The 21,783-nt window shown below is 48.0% G+C and overlaps 1 non-coding gene across 1 annotated transcript; it reads right to left on the bottom strand.

Moving 5' to 3' along the window:
* Positions 1-19,648: 19,648 nt before the first annotated feature.
* Positions 19,649-19,780, bottom strand: LOC143406582 (small nucleolar RNA SNORA70). The gene has a single exon (XR_013092228.2). It is a non-coding gene; the product is annotated as a small nucleolar RNA SNORA70 (small nucleolar RNA).
* Between the last annotated feature and the right edge of the window lie 2,003 nt (positions 19,781-21,783).

Genomic DNA, 21,783 nt, shown 5'->3' with positions numbered 1-21,783 from the left:
GGTCCCTGTGAGGTCCCCAACACGGGCCTGGGCAGAGGAAGGCTTGCTAAGTAATCTCGACCTCGGGGTCCCAGCCCCAGCTGATGGCTCGGCTGCCGGCAGCGACTTCTTAAACCCCTGTTTTTAGATGAGCGGTCGGGAGCCCAGCTTGGCAGAAAGAGAGAAGCACTAAAGACTTTGTCCAGGAGCCATTCCAGGAGGTAAGAAGTGACTTCCCAGAACTCAGGGCCCCCTGCCCTGCGGTCCCCGCTTCAGGCTCAAGGAGAGCTCAGCACCTCTGCGAGACGGAGGTAGCTGCCCTCTGCTCGTGAGGGTCAGAGCTCCAGATGCCACCCGTCCTCCGCCCCACACTGCAACATTCTGGCTTCTCACTGTGAGTCTTTCATCCAATTTTTTTTTTTTTTTTAATCTTCACTTTCATTCAGTTCTTGAAACCGTTGTTACATAAGCTCCTCGCCACTGTTTCCGTGGCACTACCTCTGCTTAGCGCCGTGTGATTTCTTCTAAGTGTCAAGCAAGCGCTCCTCCATCCCAGGGCTCTAGGAAGGGTGACAAACCCACACTCACCTTCACCCTCACCCTGGCAACATCCGCTCCCCCTTTGGTAGCCGCATCCCAATTTCCTTCTAAGAAACTGCTGCACTTTTGGTCTTGGAGGTGACACCGACTTCACCCCTTGCTGCAGAGGTCGGTTCATGGCTTGGGTGTGATCAGTCAGGGTTCACGGATGATCCACTCAGAGACAGTGAGCTGAAATGACACTTTTGCTTGGACCATAAAAGAAGATGTATCCTCTCGTCCATTGGTCTTGAAACTAGAGAGAAAAATCTAGAGTTTTTGTAGCCACAACTCACCACAAAGGGAGAGCCTGTCTGAGAATATGGGCAACAAAGAAAAAAGTGAAATAAAGAAAAGGAAATCTGGATTTGGTGGCATTGTTTGAGCCCCTGGGTCTAGCCATACCTGAAGCTTTGTTTTCATTATGTGAGTCAACACATTCTCATTTTGCTTAAGTTATTTTGGTTGGGTTTCTGGTTGTGACTGAACACTTTATGAAGCACTTTCTCATATAGAATCTTATTTAATGCTTATTAAAGTTTGTGGGGTGGTTACTAATTTGTCCACTGTCTAAATAAGGAAACAAGATTCAGGAACAAAAAAATAAAAAGGGAGTCAAAGTTGCAGTGCTAGAAAGTGGGAAAGTCAAGATCTAAACACAGGACTCTGATTCCCAAGCCTGGCCTCTTCATCTTTACATTTTATTACCACCAACTAGTGAGTAGATGAAAGAAAAGTGAGAAATGAGTAACCGGTGAGTGCAAATTTTGCAGTTATTTTTGTAACATCAGCAACCCACCCCCACCCCCCCACCCCCCACCAACGACACCCTGAACCGTTGGCCTCTGGTGCTTCCCACCTCTGTTAATGTGTAATGCGGCAGACAATCCGTGGGCCTTGTTGAGCCGCAGAGTTGGAGACACATTCAAAAGTGCTCTCCTACCCCTGCAGCAGCGCCCTCTGCTCCGGAACTTTGTACCTTTCCTGCAGGAATTCCAGTTGCAAAGAGCTGCTCTGCCATTGTGCTCGGAAAGCTGATGGAATTAAGTTCCACAGATAAACAGAGGGGTGGTCAGCAGGAGAGAGCCACAGTGAGGGCTTCAGATCACCTTCCTGCCACGTTGTTGCCCACCCAGGGCACTTCAGACTCACCTGAGAAAACCTGGAATGTGTCTTGCCTCCCCGAACCCCCAGAGTCCCCGGGGGTGGGAGTGAAATCTAGAGAGCTGCAGGGTGTAGTCTGTGCTGTGCCCAGGCACATCGGGGTGATAGGAGACAGCAGGTCCTCACTGGCAAGGTGTGCAGGAAGGGAAGCGTCACCTCCACGAACAGGAGTCAGATAACAACATCCAGCGCTCATTAAGTGCCTCTGTGTGCCAGGCGCTCGCTGCCAATGGACATGCACCTTTTATTCATGGTCACAGCGCTGCTTACAGGGAGGAAGAGGGACGGCTCACGGTGCCACGGTGCATTCTGCAAGCTTCCTTTTCACTATGAACGTGTCGCCCTGCCCTTCCAATGTGGTCACGATGACCCCAGGTAGGACACAAAAGCTTGTTCTGATCTGAAGGACAGCTGTGCAGAACAGTCCCCCAAGAAAGCCCGGGGGAGCTTGCTCCAGCTGAGCCCTCGAGCTCCGCTTCCTGCAGGAGACTCAGGCTTCCTGCTCTGCCACCCAAAGCAGCGCCGAGGTGCCGGGACTGAGAAGCATGTCCTGTGCTTGTCACCTCCCGCTGATTGCATGGTCCACGCTAACTGGGAAGAGAAACATTCCAGCTTACTTTGATCACACTGATTCAACAAACATACCCGCGCCCAACACCCTGGTCTCCCCCTTTCCTTACTCCCTCCTACTCTAGCAGCCCAAAGGATGGACACTGACTTTCCCAGAATCCTTTTCAACCAACAGTGGTCACGTGGTCCAGCTGTAACCAATGGGCTATGACCTGACGTGGCTCTGGAGAAGGCTTTTACCTCCTTGATAAAAGGAACAGAAATAATGGTGCCTTTCCCTTTCCTCTTGCCTGAAGCGTGGGTAGCTGCCCGGCAGTGTGGCAGCGGCCTCGGGACCATGACTGGACGAGATGAGAACATGAGGCCATCCCCACTGAGCACCTTAACCAGCGCCAGCTCTGGACTTCTTGCAGTAGGAGAAGATGACCCTCCAGGTACCATGGCTAGCGGGCTTCTGTTACTTGCCCCCAAACGCATGCCTAACTGGTGCGGTGGTGTGTCAGACCCTGCGCTGGGCGCCAAGACCATGAAGAGGTAGATATTCAACCTTACATCAAGGGACTCCTGATCTACTTGGAGAGACGTAGGTTTGAGGTTACTCTCCTATTTTACAGGTGGAAAATAACACCTGAAGAGGTGAATTGACTTGTCCAGAGTCACTCCTGTTAGATGCCAAGGAAGGACGTGAACTCCTTGAGCCTTCAGGCTGGTGACTTCAAAGTCACCAGTTCCATCTCTTCACCTTCCCCTGCCGGCCCCTCACACACACCCTGAGGAAGAAGTATTCTCCCCAGTCTGAAGCCAGCTGGGCCGGCCCCTTTCCTCCACACCCCAGGGTGGGCAGACCAGCCGACAGATGGCAGAAAGCCCCAGGAGGGGCCAGAGCACAGTGCCCACACTGCCACCCAGAGCAGCAGGCCCCGGGGGGAGGCAGCAGTCCCCACCCCTGGGGTGACGGAAGACTGCAGCTGGAGGGAAATGCCAGAAAAGAGAGGTCCTCTGGCTCAGCCTGTGTTCTAGAACAGCAATGAGGAAGTTGAAGTGCTGACAGGACTCAAAAACCTCAGATTCAAGGTCTGGGAGGAAAACAGGGAGTCAGAAAACGAATCTGGTTCTGGCCTCTCTCAAGACGCCTCACAGTCACCAGCACAGCTCCAAACCACCGCCACCCACTAAGGCAACCACGGGGCAGAAGGATGGGGAAGGTGGGGGGGCTCCGTGGCGCGGTCCTGGCAGGATGCTTGAATTCATGTCACAGAGTTGAGGGGCAATCTTATAAAGCAACCGACCTCCTCGTAGCCGTCCACGACTCCTAGTCCTTCCTGAAGTACCTCAGGTGAGTCTTAAGACATCTCCTTCAGGGCAGGGATCTGCTCTGAGCTGCTGGCAGCCCTGGTGGGGGAATGAGGAACGGCACTTCAGCATGTCTGAGCAATTTCTGCTCACACTGTGAGATCAAAGCAGGAGTTTATCTCTCATGGGTCTATTCCCATCAAAAACCAAGGCAGAAACACTCTGGCAGTCAAGTTCATGGGGTACCCACGTTATGACAGACATAGATCAGTGCACCTGGAGAGGATCCAAAACTGACCTACTGCCTGACACAGTGTGCATGCCTGTAATCCCAGTGGCTTGGGAGGCTGAGGCAGGAGGTTCAAAGCCAGCCTCAGTAAAGGTGAGGCACTAAGCAACTCAGGGAGACCCTGTCTCTAAATGAAATACAAAATAGGGCTGGGGAGGTGGCTCAGTGGTCGTGTGCCCCTGAGTTCAATCCCTGGTACTCCCCCCCCCCAAAAAAAATCCCAAAATCCTACCTACTATATATGGTCAATTGACTTATGATAAAGTCATCAAGGTAATTTAATGGACATAGGATAGTTTTTTCAATACATGCTACTGGAACACCTGGCTATCCATGTGGAAGCAAAATAACCTTCAGCTTCTATCTTACAACACGGGAAAATCTCTTTTCAAAATGGAGCACAAACCTAAGAGTAAAAGTAAAAGCATAAGATTTCTAGCAGGCAACGGTAACTTAGTGGAACACAAAAAGATAAACCATAACAGAAAAATTAGGGCTTCATCACAAGTAAACATGTTTGCTCTTTCATGGATATCTTTTAAGAAGCTGAAAAGACAAATCACCAATTGGAGCAAAATATTTCTAATACCTACATCTTTCCAAGGGCCTGTGTTCAGAATATATAAAGAACTCATAAGTCATAAGAAGAAAGGCAGTCCAGTTTTGAAGATGAGCCATAGAATTTTACCAACTCTTTACACAAGAAGCTATGCAAATGGCCAACTTTCCTTGGCTAAAAATAGGCAGGGAATGTTAACATGGGTGAGGATGTAGTGTAATCAGAACTCTCAGACATGACTGGTGGGCGTCTGACATGCTACAACCACTTTGGAAAAACTCTTCAAAAGTTCATCATGAGGTTAAATACAGTCCACCTAACATAGGGTCAGATCCTTTCATTCCTGGGAAATGAAAATGTTATGTCCACAGATACATAGTCTTAAGAGGATGGTTCATTAGAGTCCCCTGGAAACTTAACCAAGATCCATCAGCAGCTGAATAGACAAATATTTATGTTACCTACACACAGTGGAACCCTATGCAGAATTAAGTTGGAACAACTACTGGCCCATGTTTCAACATACATGTATCTCAGTAGTGTTTCTCCAAGTGACACAAAATAGTACATGCTATATAATTCCATTTATACGAGGCTCTGGAATGGGAGACTACTCTATTGCCATCTAATCAGAACAATGGCTTCCTGGGATGGGGGTGGAGCAGCAGTGTGTGGGGGTGGGGTTGTCCTTAGTTCCAAAGAAGCAAAGGAAGTCTCTTCTGGGTGCTGGGATTGTTCCGTATCTTGAACGTGGGTCGCTTATCTGAGTGTTGACGTGGCAAAGATCATGCATGTCGTTGCTTGTAAATTAGACCTCAATAAATTTAAAAAGCAGTGACATCTTGTAAACATTACAGAATAAGAAGATTGGCAGATGTTGAGCTAACCTCCTTGGTGTGAGACTGACCTCAAGTTCAAATCCTCTGCAGGCAAAGTTATCCAAATAGAATTTTGTATCATGTTATTGATACTTAAAATTCAGTCGTAAGGAGTTGGGAGGAGACTTCCAATGAGCAAGCATTCTGGATTGAAGAGAAACCTCCTCATTCACTGGGGGGGCCGTTATCCTGTTGAGGACCTAAACAATCCCTGAGACCACCTGCAGAGTGCACTCCTCCAGAGTGAGGTCCTCGTTGGGGACCCCAATCCCACGGGACCACCGCTCCAGACTCAGGCTGACCACAGTGGTAGTTCCCACACACCACTACCCCCTCCAAGCCTCATCGTGCCCACATGCAAAAACAGGAGAGGAATGAAATTAAATCAAATAATGAGATTAATTGATAATTAATAATATGTAAGGAAATCAGCAAAGCACATAGCAGATAGCAACCAACACAGTTTGTAATTCAATTGCCCATTTTTTAGGGATAATTCGTTTTATAAATTGGGCTAGAGAACACAACACTACGGGGTTGGGGATGGGGAGATAGTGTGAATGTGAAATGCACGGCTCTATCTCGTCACCCGTGTCTGCTTCTGCTCTTTGGGACTCTGGGCGCCAGTGCCTTTTGTTTGTGCTTCAGTTGCAAGTGACAGAAATGCAACTCATGCCAACTCGAGCGCAGAGGAGTTGTGCTGGTTCACCTAAGTGAAACCCAGCAGCCTGTGTTCTAACAGCCCTGCAACTTCTGAGGGCTCTGACAGAAGGTCCACGGAGTCACCTCTGAGCCAGGACTGTGTGAAGAAGGAGGGAATGCAGGGCTGGGCCGGGGGCCCACCCCATAGCCAGGGCAGGCTCAGTACCACCAGGACCACTTGGGGAGAGGAGAAGACAGCCAGCCACGCTGATCTGCTCTAGCTTTGTCATCTGACAGGTGTCTGACAGCTGTCCTCTGGGCAGGCACACTGAAGACCACGGGGGAGAAGGCAGGAGCAGGTCCGCGTCCTGGGAGAGGTCCTGTCCCAAGGAGCCTGCGGCACCTCACGGGTCCTCAGTTTCCACACCTATTCCAGCAACACCTGGTTCTTTACACTCCAAGAACGTAGCTCCACCTGAGAAAAGGGCTCTTTCTAGTGAGAATCCGTAGTTTGGTCTCGTGATTCCAAACAGACTTTGGAATCTTTTTCTTTCAGTTTGTGCAGAGTGAGAGTTTGTCCAGCCCCACCCTTTGGTACATGGGAGGTGGAAGGACAGGGAGGCGACGTTTGCTTTTTCACAAGAGGACTGTTTGGTCCTTGGAACATTTTAATTGCTTCCTGTTATGAGACCAGTCAACTACGATGAGTGAATCTGATCATTCAGGTGGAAGCCACAAGCTCCAGCTAAAGGGACAAGAAACCATATAGCCGCTTTTCAAACGGCAGCCAGGAAGTGTCTCAACCAACGCCAGTGCTGGGCTGGCATGTTGTCACCATCACTCTGTGTTTGGGGACACTCCACATTCTGTGAGCTGTTTACATGATGCGTTCTGTAGACAGTGCTTGTTTTCATGTAGTTGTTAATCCTTGTTTTTCTTTCCTAACAGGTACCCACTTTGTTCAGGTATCCGTGTCTCCCCCGCAGGACTCAGGGGGTCCCAAGGAAAGTTCCCCATTAACGTAGATCAATCAGCACAAGCTGGTACCAAAGGATGGCCGGGCAGAGAGATGGAGGAATCTGGGTCCCGACGATCTGGCATCATTTTAACCTCTGGACTTCCCACTCTGTGATTTGATTATATAAGTTAGTGCGAGCCAGGGTTTTCTTTTACTAGGAGCCAAAACTAACAGAATTCATCTCACCCCATGAGGAATTGGCCTTCATGAACTCGACGTCCAATAGAGAATGCTTTATCCTTTACCCACTCCGGGCTCCAGAACCCAGACTGCTTGCTGTTTACAATTGGATCAACCCAAGAGTCTCAGCCAGGAATACTTTTGGCTGCGAATAATGGAAAATATGATAAAAAGTTTCTGAAGCACTTGGGCATTTGTCCCATGAAACAGAAAGTCCAGAGCCGGTAGGGGGGCGCCGTCACACCCGCGGGGCTCGCAGCGCTCCCACCTTCCCTTTCCATCAGCAGCGTAGTGGAGACTCCAGACCCCAGGCTGATGGCCTCAGAGCTGCGGGGTGGCGTTGACACCTCCAGATGTGGTACCTCATTTCAGGCAGGAGGAAGAAAGGGGAAGCGGCAGCATCCTGTTTCCCAGACAGCTTCAACTGATGTCTCGTGGCCAGAAATGCATCGTGGTGCCTGCCTGGACACGCGGGAGCCCAGCAAAGCGAGTGTCCTTGGCTGAACGTATGGCTCCTCCAACAGAACAGAGTCTCCCTTCCTTAGGAGGAAGACGGGGTATAGATGAGGAGGGAGCCACACTGGTTCCAATGTTTATCCTTACTATTCTAAAGAATTAAGGACACTCTCTAACTTCAGATTTTATAAAGAGAGTAATAAGAATAGTTTTGGAGGGTGCATTGCTGATTACAGAAGCGCCATGCTCTGGAGGCTGAGGCAAGAGGATCTCAAGTTCAAAGCCAGTCTCAGCAAAATTGAGGCCCTAAGCAACTCAGTGAGACCCTGTTTCTAAATAAAACACAAAATAGGTCAGGCTCAGTGGTTGAGTGCCCCTGAGTTCAATCCTTGGTACAAAAAACAAACAAACAACCCCCCAAAAAAAGAATACCTGAGGTCAGGGAACCAAGCTCATTCCATGGGGTTTAACTGCTTACAGTCAGGCAGGAACAAAGGGGACCTGGACTACAAGCAACGACAATCACAAAGTCCTGCATATTTCTGCTCTAGGGAGGGGATACAAGTCTCAGCAAGCTGTAGCTAAGGGAAATTTTACTACCAGGGTCTTCCTCATTGCTCGTCATCCTGGTTCTGCGCTGCTTATAGACTTCTTTGGGTACCACAGTGGGTCCCAAGTTGCTTCCCAGTAGCAGAGCTGGTATGCACGCTGACCTCCCCTTGCCTACATAGTCATCCATTCATCTGTCCACTTATTCCTTTGATCTAAGTTTTTGTGTGTTTAATCAAAGGAGAGCCTTCTAGACAATGCTTCTAGAACTTTAGCTTTGCTCCGCTAAGGCTACTGCATAAGTCCGTGTAAATATCCCTTTGACACATGCTCAACATGCTTTGTGTTGCTTTCTCTCCATCAGGGCTAGAGGGCTACTGTCTGGATCTGTCTGTCTGTCTGGGACAAGCTTCAATCTTCAGCCCAAGAATGGAAGTGTTTTGCGAGGTTCTGATTTTCACGGGAACAAAATTTTCAGGTTGGAGGAGTGCTTGAAAATCCGCCCCCCCCCACCCCCGATCTACCACTGACTCTCTGCGACTCAGGGACATGTCCAGCGCAGCATGACTAAGCAATGACTCTGTCCCTTCCTTAACCAGCCCTGGCCCCTGAGCACATGGTTTTGCTGCGGGACCTCATGGGGTTGGGTGGTGTTTCTGTCTTCACACAAGGAGAAAACAAGTGGCTGGAAAAGTTAGGAAACAGTTTGACATTTCTCTTTTGGCTTAGACAAGAAAATCTCGACGCTCATCTCCAAAATTTCCAGTAAAGCACTTGTTTTTCCAGGAAAGGGAAGAGAACCTTGCATGGACCCCTGTGGGCACACAGGGTTGATTTTCTAAAGGCGTGAGAGACAGCTGGGAAGTGCAGATGGGAGGCGTCTCCAGAGGCAGCCGAAGTAAAACAGCACACACTGTGAACATGCGTTGCTTTCTCACAGTTCTGCAGGCTGCCCAAGGTCAAGGCCTTGGCAAGGTCAGTACCTGGCAAGGGCCCCTTCCTGTCCTCTTGTGGTCTGGTCTCTGGTCTCTCTTCCTCTTCTTGGAAGGACACTGATGCCATCACAGGGGCCCATCCTTGTGACCTCATCCAAACCTATTATCTTCCCAAGCCCTCACCCCCAAATTCTATCCTTTGGGGATCAGGGCTTCAAGGTTTGAATGTGAGGGGACAGAAACCTTGGCCCCAAAGAAATGTCCAAAGGTGTGTGAACTGGGCATCTGATGGGGAGGCAGAGGTGTTCTGAGTGCTCATTACCTTGTGGCATCCACCCCACACTCAGTGACCTTAAACCACCACCATGTTTATCCTATCTCATGATGCCGTGGGTTAGCTGGGGATGGACTGGCAGACCCCCTCCAGGTCTTACTTGGCTTCCCTGTGGCAGTTGAAGGCTGGACGTCTAGGTCCTAGGGGCCGAGATGGCTTCTCTCACATGAGGGCTCACCCTCCAAGGCTTCTCCACGGGGCCTCGTGCTTTGCCTCATTGCTGCAGAACAAGAGATCGGACCTTTTCCCTGGAGGCTCCAGACCGCTAAGGTTCCAAGCATTCTTAGTGCCTGGGTTCAGAAATCCAGAAATATGCTGGACATGGTGACTCACGTCTGTAATCCCAGGAGCTCAGGAGGCTGAGGCGGGAGGAGCATGGGTTTGAGGTTAGCCTCAGCAACTTAGCAAGACCCTGTTTCAAAATAAAAAGTAAAAAGGGCTGGGTGCATAGCTCAGTGGTAAAGTGCCCCTGGATTCAATTCCCAGTTTCCAGAGAGAGAGAGAGAGAGAATGAATGAATGAATCCAAGAATATTATAACATTGTGATCAAATTCTACTGGTCACAGCCATCGTAGGCCAACCCAGGATTAGAAGAGTTTTAAGCACCAGGAACAGAAAGCACTGGACGAGCCTCGTCTATTTTGCAGTTTGACTTGTGCCACCACCCGTGTCCCCAGAGCAGAGATACTTAGGAGATAACTCTGACTGGGGGGATCTGGGTTGTGAAATAGAGTTGTGTAAGAATTTGGAGTCAAGCTCGGAGCCAGAGAGACTTTCAATAATACACTCATTTCCTCTCCGCAGTCCCTCATATATTTTTTAATAATCCTTTCCTTGGAATGAAGACAAATCCTCTTTGAAATCGCTTGTCCTGGTCCCACCAGGGCCAAGGAAGGCTTTCTGGCCACCTGTAGCAGCACCTTTATTTAAACAAAATGTGTTGATTATTTTTAGCATAACTGAAGCCCCGGGAGACTAATGAGGTGCTAACAGTGTGTGTTAATTATGTGATTTTTGTTGTCTTCATTAACTTAAAGCTTCTCCATCCTATTTGCCACCTGAAACCCCAGCAGAGCCGCCTCACTCTCCTGACCCCGCATCCTCTGGTGCCCCGCGGTTCACACAATCACCTAAACATACATCATTTCCCCCGCGAGAGCCAGATGAGCAGGGCTCACGCATCCAGGAGACCTTGGATTCCCCCCTTTTTATTCATTTCCATTTTTAATCTCCACTCTTAGTTGTTGGATCTTACAGTAAGTTCACGGTGCAAGAAGCTAGCGACGTGAGCTCATTTTTGGATCATTTAGAGCTGACTGTCCTTCACTCCTCAGAAAACTGCCAGGGAAGCCGAAAGCCAGGAAGAAGAAGCACAAAAATCAGCTTTCATTGCTTTTTGCAGGCATTTTAATTAACCAAGCAATTGTGTTGCATACACACGCCTTGGATTATTTTAAACTTCTGCAATATATGCTATACCTCTGTCCAGAGCGACAATACATCCCATCCAGAATAACCTTTCCCCAGGAAGCGATAATCACCTAGCCCAGACTCATTTGAAGTCGCAATCAACGTCCCTTTCATGAGTGTCTGCATTGCTGATGTTCTGGAGAGACCATTCTGCAATGGAGAGAGGGGCCTTGTTGCAAGTCCAGGAGGTAATGGAGGATTTCAGCAGGGCATGCCTTAATGATCGCCTCATCAGGGTGTATGAAGTGGTAATGAAAATAGCAGGTGAATCTGACTGGCAAATAGCACATTCTTAGTCTTCCCAGCAATTAGAGTGGTCTAAAAATGGAACGGACTGTCACACAAGGTGGTGAGTTCCCTGTCAAGAAGGTGAGGGGTTGGAGTGGGGGTTGCTTGTCAGGTGGGAGTTAGACTCAATCTGTTTGGGGGCCTCTTCCTACGTTCATCTTGATCCTGTCACTGGTCTAAGCTCACAGAGAGCAGTAGTCTTGACTCTGGCCATTTGCAAGCCACGTTCCAACATGGAGTGTGACAGAGCAGGAAGCCAGGCAGTCCTGGGTTCAAATCCCTGCTCCATCACTTAACAGGAGCAGGTTACCTCAACTCTGCACCCCATAAATGAGGATTGGAATATATTGCTTCTAGGGCTGTGGTAAGAGTTACAAGTGGTGCATTTCAATTATGAGGCCCAAGGTCAGCACTCCGTAAATCACATTTCTGATGACTTCAGGACTCTGATTCTTTTACTTTGTATTCACTCTCTTCTTCAGTGATACAGTTTTGTTTTACAGGAGCCACGTACTAGTGCCAGACGAGTTGAGAAAAGTAGATTGAACCAATTTTCCCAAGTAACCAGCTAAGGTGCCTGCATCCTGCAGCACCATCCCCTTCCCAGTAAAGTATATGTGCATTGCTGAGTGCCTACTGTGTACTGGGCACAGGCAAACATTGCCTGAATTCTCTATACCATTGCCATGTCCACTGTCAGAGAAAGGCCCCATCATCCCCATTGCACAGAGGAGAAAGCTAGGTTGAGAAAGGCTACGCGTCTAACCCAAGGCTACGCGTCTAACCTTGCAGTCATGCCCTGGATCTGCTCACCCACTCTGCCACCAAGCACCATCCAGCATGCTCCCCTCACATGGCAGAGACCCGCTGCCCTTGGAAAGATGCTGCCACCTGTTGAACTGACCCACGGGAGCTCCTGGGAGCTGATGTTGGAGAATGAAGCTAGACTCTTAGTTTCTAGGTTCCAAATCAATTGTGATTTGCTATAACCCTGTTCTTTACCCATTTGCCTTGGGTTTTCAAAGGAAAGTTATGTGACTCTCAAGACTTCATATCCACTCTTGTCCTCATGGTTCCAAAATTTTTAAAATACAGAAAGGAATACAACAAGCTGTCCTGGCCCCCACACAACACACGATTCACGTTTTTAAGTGTGTCATTCAGTCTGTGCATAAGATTGCACAACGGCCACCTCTTTCTAATTTCACAACTTCACCCTCAGCCCCAGGGGAAAAAAACAACAAACAACAACAACAAGACTATCCATTAATAACACTCCCCCTCCTCCCCTCCCTCCCCTGGTAGCCACAAATCTGCTCTCGGTCGGGTGAGTTGGCTCCGTTTGGTCTGTTTGGAGGCTTCTTCCTACGCGGATATCAGACAAAAGGAATCGCGTAACACGCGACCCTTGGTGCCCAACTCCTTCCACTTCACATACAGTTTTGGGTTCCTCCACTTTTTAAAATTATTATTATTTGCATTACAATAGGGAATAGGGGTTCCTCCACTTTGTAGCTTTCGCTGACGCTTCATTCCTTTTTGTTAATGTATTTTTAATTGGCACATAGTAATTATAAAACTTTATGGACTGCGGTGTCACATTTTTAACACATGTACACAAGTGAGTAATGATCAGATCTGGGTAACTGGAGTATCTATCACTTCAGACACATGTCACTTCTTTGTGATAGGAACATTCTGAATTCTTTCTATTAGTTCTTTCGTGATATTCAATTAGTGGTTGTCATCCATAGTCATCCTGCTGTGCTACAGAACATTAGAAGTCACTCCTCCTGACCCCTGTTCCCTGGGAGCGCCTCTCTCCACCCCTGCCTTCTCCATGCCTGCTCCAAGTTTTGGTGGCCACGATTCTATTCTCTACTTCTTTGAGATAAATCGACTTACCTATATAAGTGCAAACGTGTGACCTCTGTCTTTCTGTGCCTGGCTTATTTCATGTATCCCTTCATGCCTTTGTAGGGCTGGATAAATAGTCTGCTGTGTAAATAGGCTCCAGTTTGTTCTCCATTCATCCATTGATGGACCTGAGACTTTCTCACCTGTCTATCATGATAACGCTTCTACGAACATCTGTGGTCATTTGTTCGAATTTCTCTTGGGTATACGTCTAGGAGTGGAATTTCTGGATCACATGGTAATTCTGTTTAAATTTTGAGGAATCCCCGATTTGAGGAAATTTTGTCTTGGGAGGTTGTTTTCGTTTGTTTGCGTTAAAATAGATGCCATTCAGGGGATCGAACTCAGGGCCTCGTGTATTCCATATCCCCAAGAAAATGCTCTACTACCAAGTCACATCCCCAGCCCCCAGAGGTTTTAGTGCACATAATTTTCCCTATTTTTAAATTTGTTAGCATCCTATGAATATTGTGCTGTGCTTGGTTTTATTCACTTGACAATGGGCTCCAGGCATCTTTCCAGTGGTGTGCTAGTAAGTGTTTAACAACCAGCTCCGAAAGGCTGGGAAGGGCCCTGATGCTAACATTTACAGACTACCATGAAGAAACTCTGACTGTGGCCATGTAAGGTCACCGACTGCAAAGCTAACATTGTACTCATGACCTGCTCCAAGCTGGCTCTGGTGTGCTACCGGATCATCCCATATCACAGAGGAAGAGCTGCCTCATTCATTTTTATGACTCCATGGCATGCCATTTTAGGATGTACTATAATTCTTTAACTGGTCCCCAGTGACGGACACTCAGGTGTTTCCAGTCCTTTTCTTCCATGCACTAGGCTTTAACCGATAACCTCATGTGCATGACGTTTTGCACGTGTGCAAATGTAGCAGCAGACAAGGTTCCAGAATTTCATAAACCACCATGGGAAGAAATTCTTTAAAGGCAATTTTTTTTTAACCTCCTCAGACAGTTATGGCTGTTAGAAAATACTCTGTGCAAAGCGTGATCTGTTTCTGCCCCAGTTTCCCTGGGAGTAAAATGGATGCAGATTAACCAGCCAGCTCAGAGAAGCACCACAGAACTTCCAACTGAAATTGAAAAGCATGGGTTTCTTCTCGAAGACTGGAATTTGAGTAAATATAAAGTAGCAAAGTCACACAACATGACCTCAAGAGCTAGCATTCTATATTGGTGAAAAAAAAAAATTTATCCCTGAGAAATCATGACCCTGCTCTGGAGTCTCCTGATGATGAGATTTGCAGCAGAGAGAGAGAGATCTAATTGGTTGATTAGGAAATAGAATAAAAGAGTTTTAGCTCAGTTCTTGGGCAGACTCTTTTCACTAGGAACTGTAAGCCATGTTTCTCAACTGTGCTTTAGAACCATCTGGGAAGCTTTTAAAATCTTGATGCCTAGGCCACAGCTCAGACTTATCGAGCCAGACCCTGAAGAGGGCACCAGGCATCTGTGTTTTTTAATGTTCCCAAGGTGATCAGCCCAGGTTGAGAAGGGAATGGGAGGAAGGAATCCAATTGGGGGAACACATTTATCATGTTTATCTGGAAAAACAGAACCAATGAGATGTGCGTGTGCATATAGAAAGAAGGATTCCTCTCAATGAGTTGGCTTTCATGATTTTGGGAGCTGGCAAGTTCCCAAATCTGCAGAGGGGGCTGCAGACTGGCCATCCAGTGGGAACCTACCCCACAGTTCAACCCGAAGGCCCTGCAGAAGTCCCTCCTGTTAGGGGGTGGGGTCAGTCTTTGTTCTCTACGGCCTTCACTGATTGGACAAGCCCATCCATGTCTGGAGGGCCCCCTGCCACATTCAAAGCCCATAGGTTAACCCAATCTCACCCCAAAGCACTCAACATCCAGAGCAGTGTTGGACCACACAATCCAGGCCCATGGCCCGGCCATTGGGGTACTCAAAAACGTCATCTCAGGGGAGTAAAGGTAGGAGTTCTAAGGTGATGGCAAGTTTTATTTCTCTTGTTCGATTACAAATAGATTCTGACATTTCTCCGTTGTTTCCTCAGGAGAGATCATTTGCTTGTCAAATGTAAGCCCTATTCCCAGAGCCCACAGATTTTATTAAAATTAAGGATTATCAACAGATAAAGTGTTTTGCATTTCCATCACCTCTGAATTGGAAGTTTTTATTAGAAGATCATCAACTTTTTCGTCAGCAGTTGTGAATATTGTCATTTTTCGAGGAGATTCACTAGGGTGGATATGAGAAGGTTGGTTTTAAGACGTGAATATATTCCTTTAGGAAAATCTGATTCCCTCTGTTCTCTTGAAAGAACTCCAGTATCAAAACTCAAAGCCCAAAAAAGATCAGTAGTGAGAGTTTTATTGACCCCAACAGGAAGGAATTTGTGGTTTATTGGGGAAATCAAGGACAATCTAATCATCCCTTCTCTCCATTATAAAAGAGCTCCTTTAAAGTGACTCTCCCTGTCACTAGCAATAGGATTTGCCTCCTTCCATTACTGAGTTGGGAAGCCCATTTTTCTAAGTAGCTGGTCCTTGTGTTGGCTGGATTTCCTGAGTTCAATCTCAAATAGCAGGTGAAGCATCCCCAGCCTGATTCAGAGTGCACGCTGGAACTCTCTGGGCCCGCGAGAAGACCCAGGCCATGAGGACAAGGCAGGGGATCTAGGATCCATGCTGAACCTTTCCCTCTCCATGACGCTCTGATTCCCAGGGCTTTTGGGTTCAGCTGGGAGCCACATGGAGCCTGTGGAAGCAGCTGACTGATGGAGCAGGGCTGCTGTGAGTCAGCAGGAAACTGAGTCAGCCTCGTTGATCTGGAGTAGGAGGCCGTGGGTTGAGTTTGTGGGCACCCTGAATGGGCGTTTGTGATCATGGAAATAGTTTAATTTGCCAGCTACGAATCAACTAGCATTCATACAGGCCAGAAGCAGAAGAGCTAAAGTTAAAAATAAGTCAATTTTTTTTTTTTATTTTTATTTTTAGGCAAGGCAGATCACAGCCCTAAAGCAGGAATTCAGAGCGTGTGGACCTGCCTCAGTTTGCATTCTCGAAGGGGAAGGAGCAATAGCCCAGGATCTTGCCCATGGACGGGAGGGTATGTGGGAAGAACTGCCCAGGCAGGGGACAGAGCCTGGCCTGAAGCAGTGTTACTTTCCTGCCCTATTCCCAGCTGAAGTTCAGGAAACCTAGAGCCAGCCCACCAGGAAGGCCGGGTAGGGTGAGCACACCGGTGCCATGTGCAGCAGGACTCCCCTGCATCAGTACCCAGCTGCTCTGGTTGTTCAAACCCCGGAATATTTCCATACCACTGATCAGTCCACACTGACTGTGCCCACTGCTGGCCTTCCCACCACCAGCCAGCCAGACCTCCTCTGCAGCCTCACAAACTAAAAATTCAGTTCCTGGAACAGTAAAGCCTCCAGAAAATCTGATCCATTCTGGTCTCTTAAACAAACCCCAGTAGCAAAACCCAGAATTCAGAAAGATTCATTGTGAGATTTCCATCAGACTCAATCAAAAAGAATCCATGGTTGGTTGGGAAAACGATGGACAGCCAATGACCCCTGTCCTCCTTTATAAAGGGGCTTTGGAGATTTCCCACATCACCAGCAGTAGGATTTACTTTCTTCCATAAGTAATTGTAAGCTTCAGCACCAGGGCCAGTTACATCCTCTGGATGGGTCCTTGACGGTCCTGTAGTGGCTAATAAAGTGACCATCGCCAGTGGGTTTAGACACATGTGTGGTCCAGCAAATTAAGGTGTTGGGGTGGTCACTGAATGGACTGTATCCATGGCCCTGCACATATAGTTAGCAGAAAATACCCCCCCACACATTCAGTATTCCAACCCTGTGGGTGCCTTCTCCCAAGTACTCAGGCATAGACTCTTGCTGTCATGCAGTGTCTCTATGAACCATGACCCTCTGCTGGTGGCTTCACTTCCACCAATAGTCTGATCTCCAGCAGGTCTAAAATCCTGGTGTCCACTTAATTCCAAATATGGCCAGGTTCATCTACTTTGTTTTCCACGTGGGATCAGAGACCAGGATGTCACACCTAGACTTATTCTCATATCCTTTGTAGGTCATTTTCTCAACTTGCACCCTGATGGACACTTTGGGGCTTCTATCAGCCCCAGATGTCCCTGTGCCTTAGATACTAGGCCAAGGCCCTTCTGATAAGTTCTAAGATGAAGAAAGGCTCAAGACCAAGAGCTTGGTCAAGGTTAAACAACACCAAGCTCAATCAATCAGTCTCTTTTCAAGGGTTCAAATGTTCTACCAAGGAGTCAAACTTAGAGTCAATGAGCTACAGGCCAGATTATCCTCAAACTACAGGCCAGATTATCCTCAAACTCCACTTATCACAAATATGTTATATCATTATTCTCTTTTTTTTTTAGAGAGAGAGAGAGAGAGAATTTTTTTTTAATAATTATTTTTCAGTTCTTAGCGGACACAACATCTTTGTTTGTATGTGGTGCTGAGGATCGAACCCGGGCTGCACGCATGCCAGGCGAGCGCGCTACCGCTTGAGCCACATCCCCAGCCCTCATTATTCTCATTTTATAGACAGGAAACAGACCCAGAAAAGTTTACTAGCTTAACTAAGCTCACATAACCTATAAAGCCAGGTCTTGTACCAGGATGATCACAACAAAACCCAGGCAATTAACCACTAAGCGAAACACTTTTTCCAGGGGCTCTGGGAAGTTCTTACAAATCTTCAACCACCAGCACATGGGAAAGGTGCAAAGGCTCATGGAGCTGTGAGTTAAGCATGAAGTTGAGCTTGAAGAGCCGGGTGGATTCCCCACAAAACAGCAGCCCATAGCAGGAAGGCTAAAGAGGACACTAGAGGTTAGAGGTTCTTGGGTTCTTGGCTCGACACACTTCCTGCTAATATTCTCACACGGCTGGTTAAGACGGGCAAACACAGGTGTGATGACCACAAACTGCTCCGTGTTTTCACAAGACCTTGGTCTTCCACGGTCTGCTGGTTTTTTTTTTCCCTATCATGCTCCTTGGGCATATGATAAAGCTCCATTAGGAAGAATGATCATTTTCCCCGCTGATCTTTTCCCATGGGATTCATCATTGCTGGGTCTTTCTGGCTTCTTCCTTTTTAACCTGCCCACTGTGCTCACCTCAGCCGCACATCTGCTGAAATTGGAATGGGGCAGAGAAGTGGAGCTGTCGTGCTCAGCTTACTCCAGGGTGATGCAAATTCATAAAATGTTCTGTATTTTTGTGTATCTGTTGACACTTTTTAACTTATCAAAATAATAGATCTAGCAGTCAGTTGAGAGAACAAACCAGTTCTCCGATTGGCTTGCTGGCACCACAGAAATGCCCTTTTACATTCTAGATAATCTCCATGAGTGAGAAGCTGTCCCCAGGGGCAACTTTCTGAGACCAGGTCTCCAGCATCTCTCTTTGCCTCAGCGCCTAGCACTTCCCCTTCCTGGAGACACACTGGGGTTCCCTTCCCTCCCACTTCAAGTCCATCCCACGGCAACTTTGCATCATTTCCACTAATTCTGCTGGGCAGAGAGGGTAAGAAGCATCTTAGAAACAGTTCTTCATTTTCTTACGTCTCAATTAAGTTTCTCCTCAATGTTTTTCAAATTGGGTAAAATTACAAAGGTGTGCTCTTCAAAAGTGTTTTTCCTGGTACTCGTGGAAAGCAATTTCATATGGTGGCATAAGTGCTGGGCTGAATACCATTAAGTTAACACATTTGCAGGTTGGGGATACTTAGATGTGGTATCTTTGGGGAGCCATCGTTCTGCGTTCTGTGGGTAAGGAAAGCTTTAAATAATGTAGAGTATCCTGCACCAGAAAGTCAAGAAATGCTCCATAAATGATCTGGGCATGTCACTAGAACCCCAGGAGCAGGTGCAAAGGGACTTGGATTAGTCTGCTCAGGCTGCCATAACAAATGATCAGAGACTGGGTGACTTACACAACAGAGATTCATTTTTTCGCAGCTCCGGAGGATGCAAGTCCAAGGTCTCGGTGTCAAGTTTTGGTCATTCCAGAGGCCTCCCTCTTCAGCTTGCTGATGATCACCGTCTCTCTGGGTCCTCACAGAGCCTCTCTCCTCTGTGCATGCACAGGGCGGTGGGGAGCGGGGAGAAAGAGAATTTCTGGTGCCGCTTCCTCTTTTTTCTTTTTTCCTGGGCGCAGTTAAGGGGTAGCAGCACAGTGAGGCCTTTATGAGTACAGAGGACACCACTGTCCAGGGGACCTTGCCTGGGGTGTGTATGACCCCACAGCTGCCCGAGACGAGCCATTCCTCAGCCACTGTGTCTTCAAAGTCATCTGCACTAAACTTGGTAAAGCTCCCAGTTCTCTGAGATGTGGATCTTCTGATGGTCAAGGAACTTGAATTCGGCTCTGCCTAAGGCCTTAATCGTGTGGTTTTTGTTCTGCAGCTAGGTGCATGTGGACAGGATGACCTGGCCACTTCCCAAAGGCACCTCACACCCATCTGGAGCCTAGAATGGGAACAGCATGAGACCAGAGATGTGGAAGGGCTGGGAAGGGCTGTCTCCAAAGCCCCTTAGAGCAACCCATACCAACAGGCTGGCACACTGTCGAGGAGGCTGCTATTCACAGCCATCACACTCTGGGCTCCAACAAGGACGGGAGCCTGGGGTGGCCTAACTGGTTGCAGTTTTCCTCTTACCACGGATGATACCAATGTTATTGGATTAGGGTGCCAGCCTATGATGACTTCCTTTAACCTTTAATGGCCTCCATAAAGGCCTTATCTTCAGTATGGTCACATTGATGGTTAGAGTTCCAACACATGAATTTGGGAGGATGCACTTCAGTCCACGACAGGCCTCCCATCTGTTTTGTGGCCGGAGTCCTACTGTGTAAGCAAAGGAAGGTCAGCACAGCTCTCTGGATGTCGGATGTGGAGGGCGAAATGGGTGTGTAACCCTAACTTACGAATGACCTTGACTTCGCGTTGCTTGAGGCACTGAAAGTGAGCAATTCTATTGGGATAGATGTCACACTGGTTTATTATTTGACCCATTTCTCCTGCTCATTTCATGGGGCAAAAAGAACTGGATTTGGGTGGAGTGAGTGGACCTACTTGGGAGGTCTCGATGCTGCAGGGAAGTGGACAGCACAGGCCTCTCCCCGGCCGGGAAGGAGCTGGTCTTCCAAGTCATGTCGAAATCTTGAAGCCCAGTTCAACCCACGGGACCCACCACAGGTAGGGCTGCCTCCATGGGCAGCTGGTCATCTTCTCAATGCCCCATTTCAGGCCCAAGCCCAGTCTAAAGAGAGTCCCAGGTTACTGTAAAAACAGACTGTGAGAAAAATGGAGCAGGAGCCTAGACTTACTAAGAAATAATGCCATTCGCTTGTTCTTCCTTCCTGTTTTCTTTCCTGTTAAAAAATATGGAGAAAACCATCTGGGATCACAAGATAATGACAAATTTCCTCACTTCCATCCAGTGTTTCCCACGTGTCCGTTCCTACCTGTCACCTCCATCCCAGTAGGCAGGCAGTTCTAGGCTCTGCTTGTTGCCCTGAACCTTGGAGAGAGAATGGACTGGGTTGTATGGTAGTTTAAGGACATACCTGTACCTGCCTGCCACTTCCCTCATGGAGAGGAGGTGTCTTCGCTCCATATTCATGAATCCAGGGGTGACTTGGTGATGACTCTGTAACCAACAGAAGGCAGCTGAATTGATACAGAGTAACTTTCCAAACTGACTCAGAGAGGATCCGTAGCTTCTGCGAGCTCCCCGGGGGGACCAGCACTGTGTGAGAAGGCCAAGCGTCCTGAGACGGCTGCGCAGGGGAGTCCACTGGCGGACACTGATGGACAGCACAGCCCAGCTCACAGCTGACAGCCAGCAGCAGCTCCCAGCTGCGGGGTGAGCCGCCCTGCGCATCTCACCCGCTCAGCTCATCAGATGCTTGCGGGTCCCGCTGACACCCCTGTAGCTGCATGAGTGACCTCAGATGAGAACAGCTCAGCAGAGCCCCTTTCAAATTTCTGATGCCCCAAATTACCAGCAGGATAAAATGATTGTTGGAAGCTACTATGTTTCGTGGGAATTTCTCACACAGCAACACTAACCCAAATGAAATTTGGTAACTGGAAACGAGGGGTTCCTAAAATACAAACCTAAAAGACGTGGCATTGGCTTTGAAATTGGACCGCAGGGGAGGGCCGGAGGGGCCTTGGGTAGGTTGGCTGAAAACTGACAGGTCTTGAGAAGGAGGCCTTGAAGTACGTGAAGGAAATGTTGCAAGAGACAGAAAGGAGGTCTTTGTTATGTGGTGGTGGAAAGTTCAGCAAAGCTGTCACCTGCAGTGACGTGGTGACAGAAAATCTACCAGATGAACTCTACGATCTAAGAACATTTCCAGGTGAATTTCTTTTTTTTTTTGGAGGGGGAGAGAGTGGTGCTGGGGATTGAACCCAGGGCCTTGTACATGCTAGGCAAGTGCTCTACCAACTGACCTATATCCCCAGCCCTTCCAAGTGAAATTTTTAAATTGCCACCCAACTTCTTCTAGCTGCCTGTACGAAAAGGAGGGCAGAGAGAGGTGTAAACAAGATAAACTTTAAAACAACAACAACAACAACAAAAAAAAAACTATCTCATTTTCAATTGAAATTCAAAAGGAGTATAAGTCAACTGAGAGGAT

The sequence above is a fragment of the Callospermophilus lateralis genome, chromosome 8 (genome assembly GCF_048772815.1).
Source record: "Callospermophilus lateralis isolate mCalLat2 chromosome 8, mCalLat2.hap1, whole genome shotgun sequence".
NCBI lineage: Eukaryota > Metazoa > Chordata > Mammalia > Rodentia > Sciuridae > Callospermophilus > Callospermophilus lateralis.
Note: the sequence above shows the minus strand (reverse complement) of the source record. Positions and strands in the feature narration are given on the sequence as shown.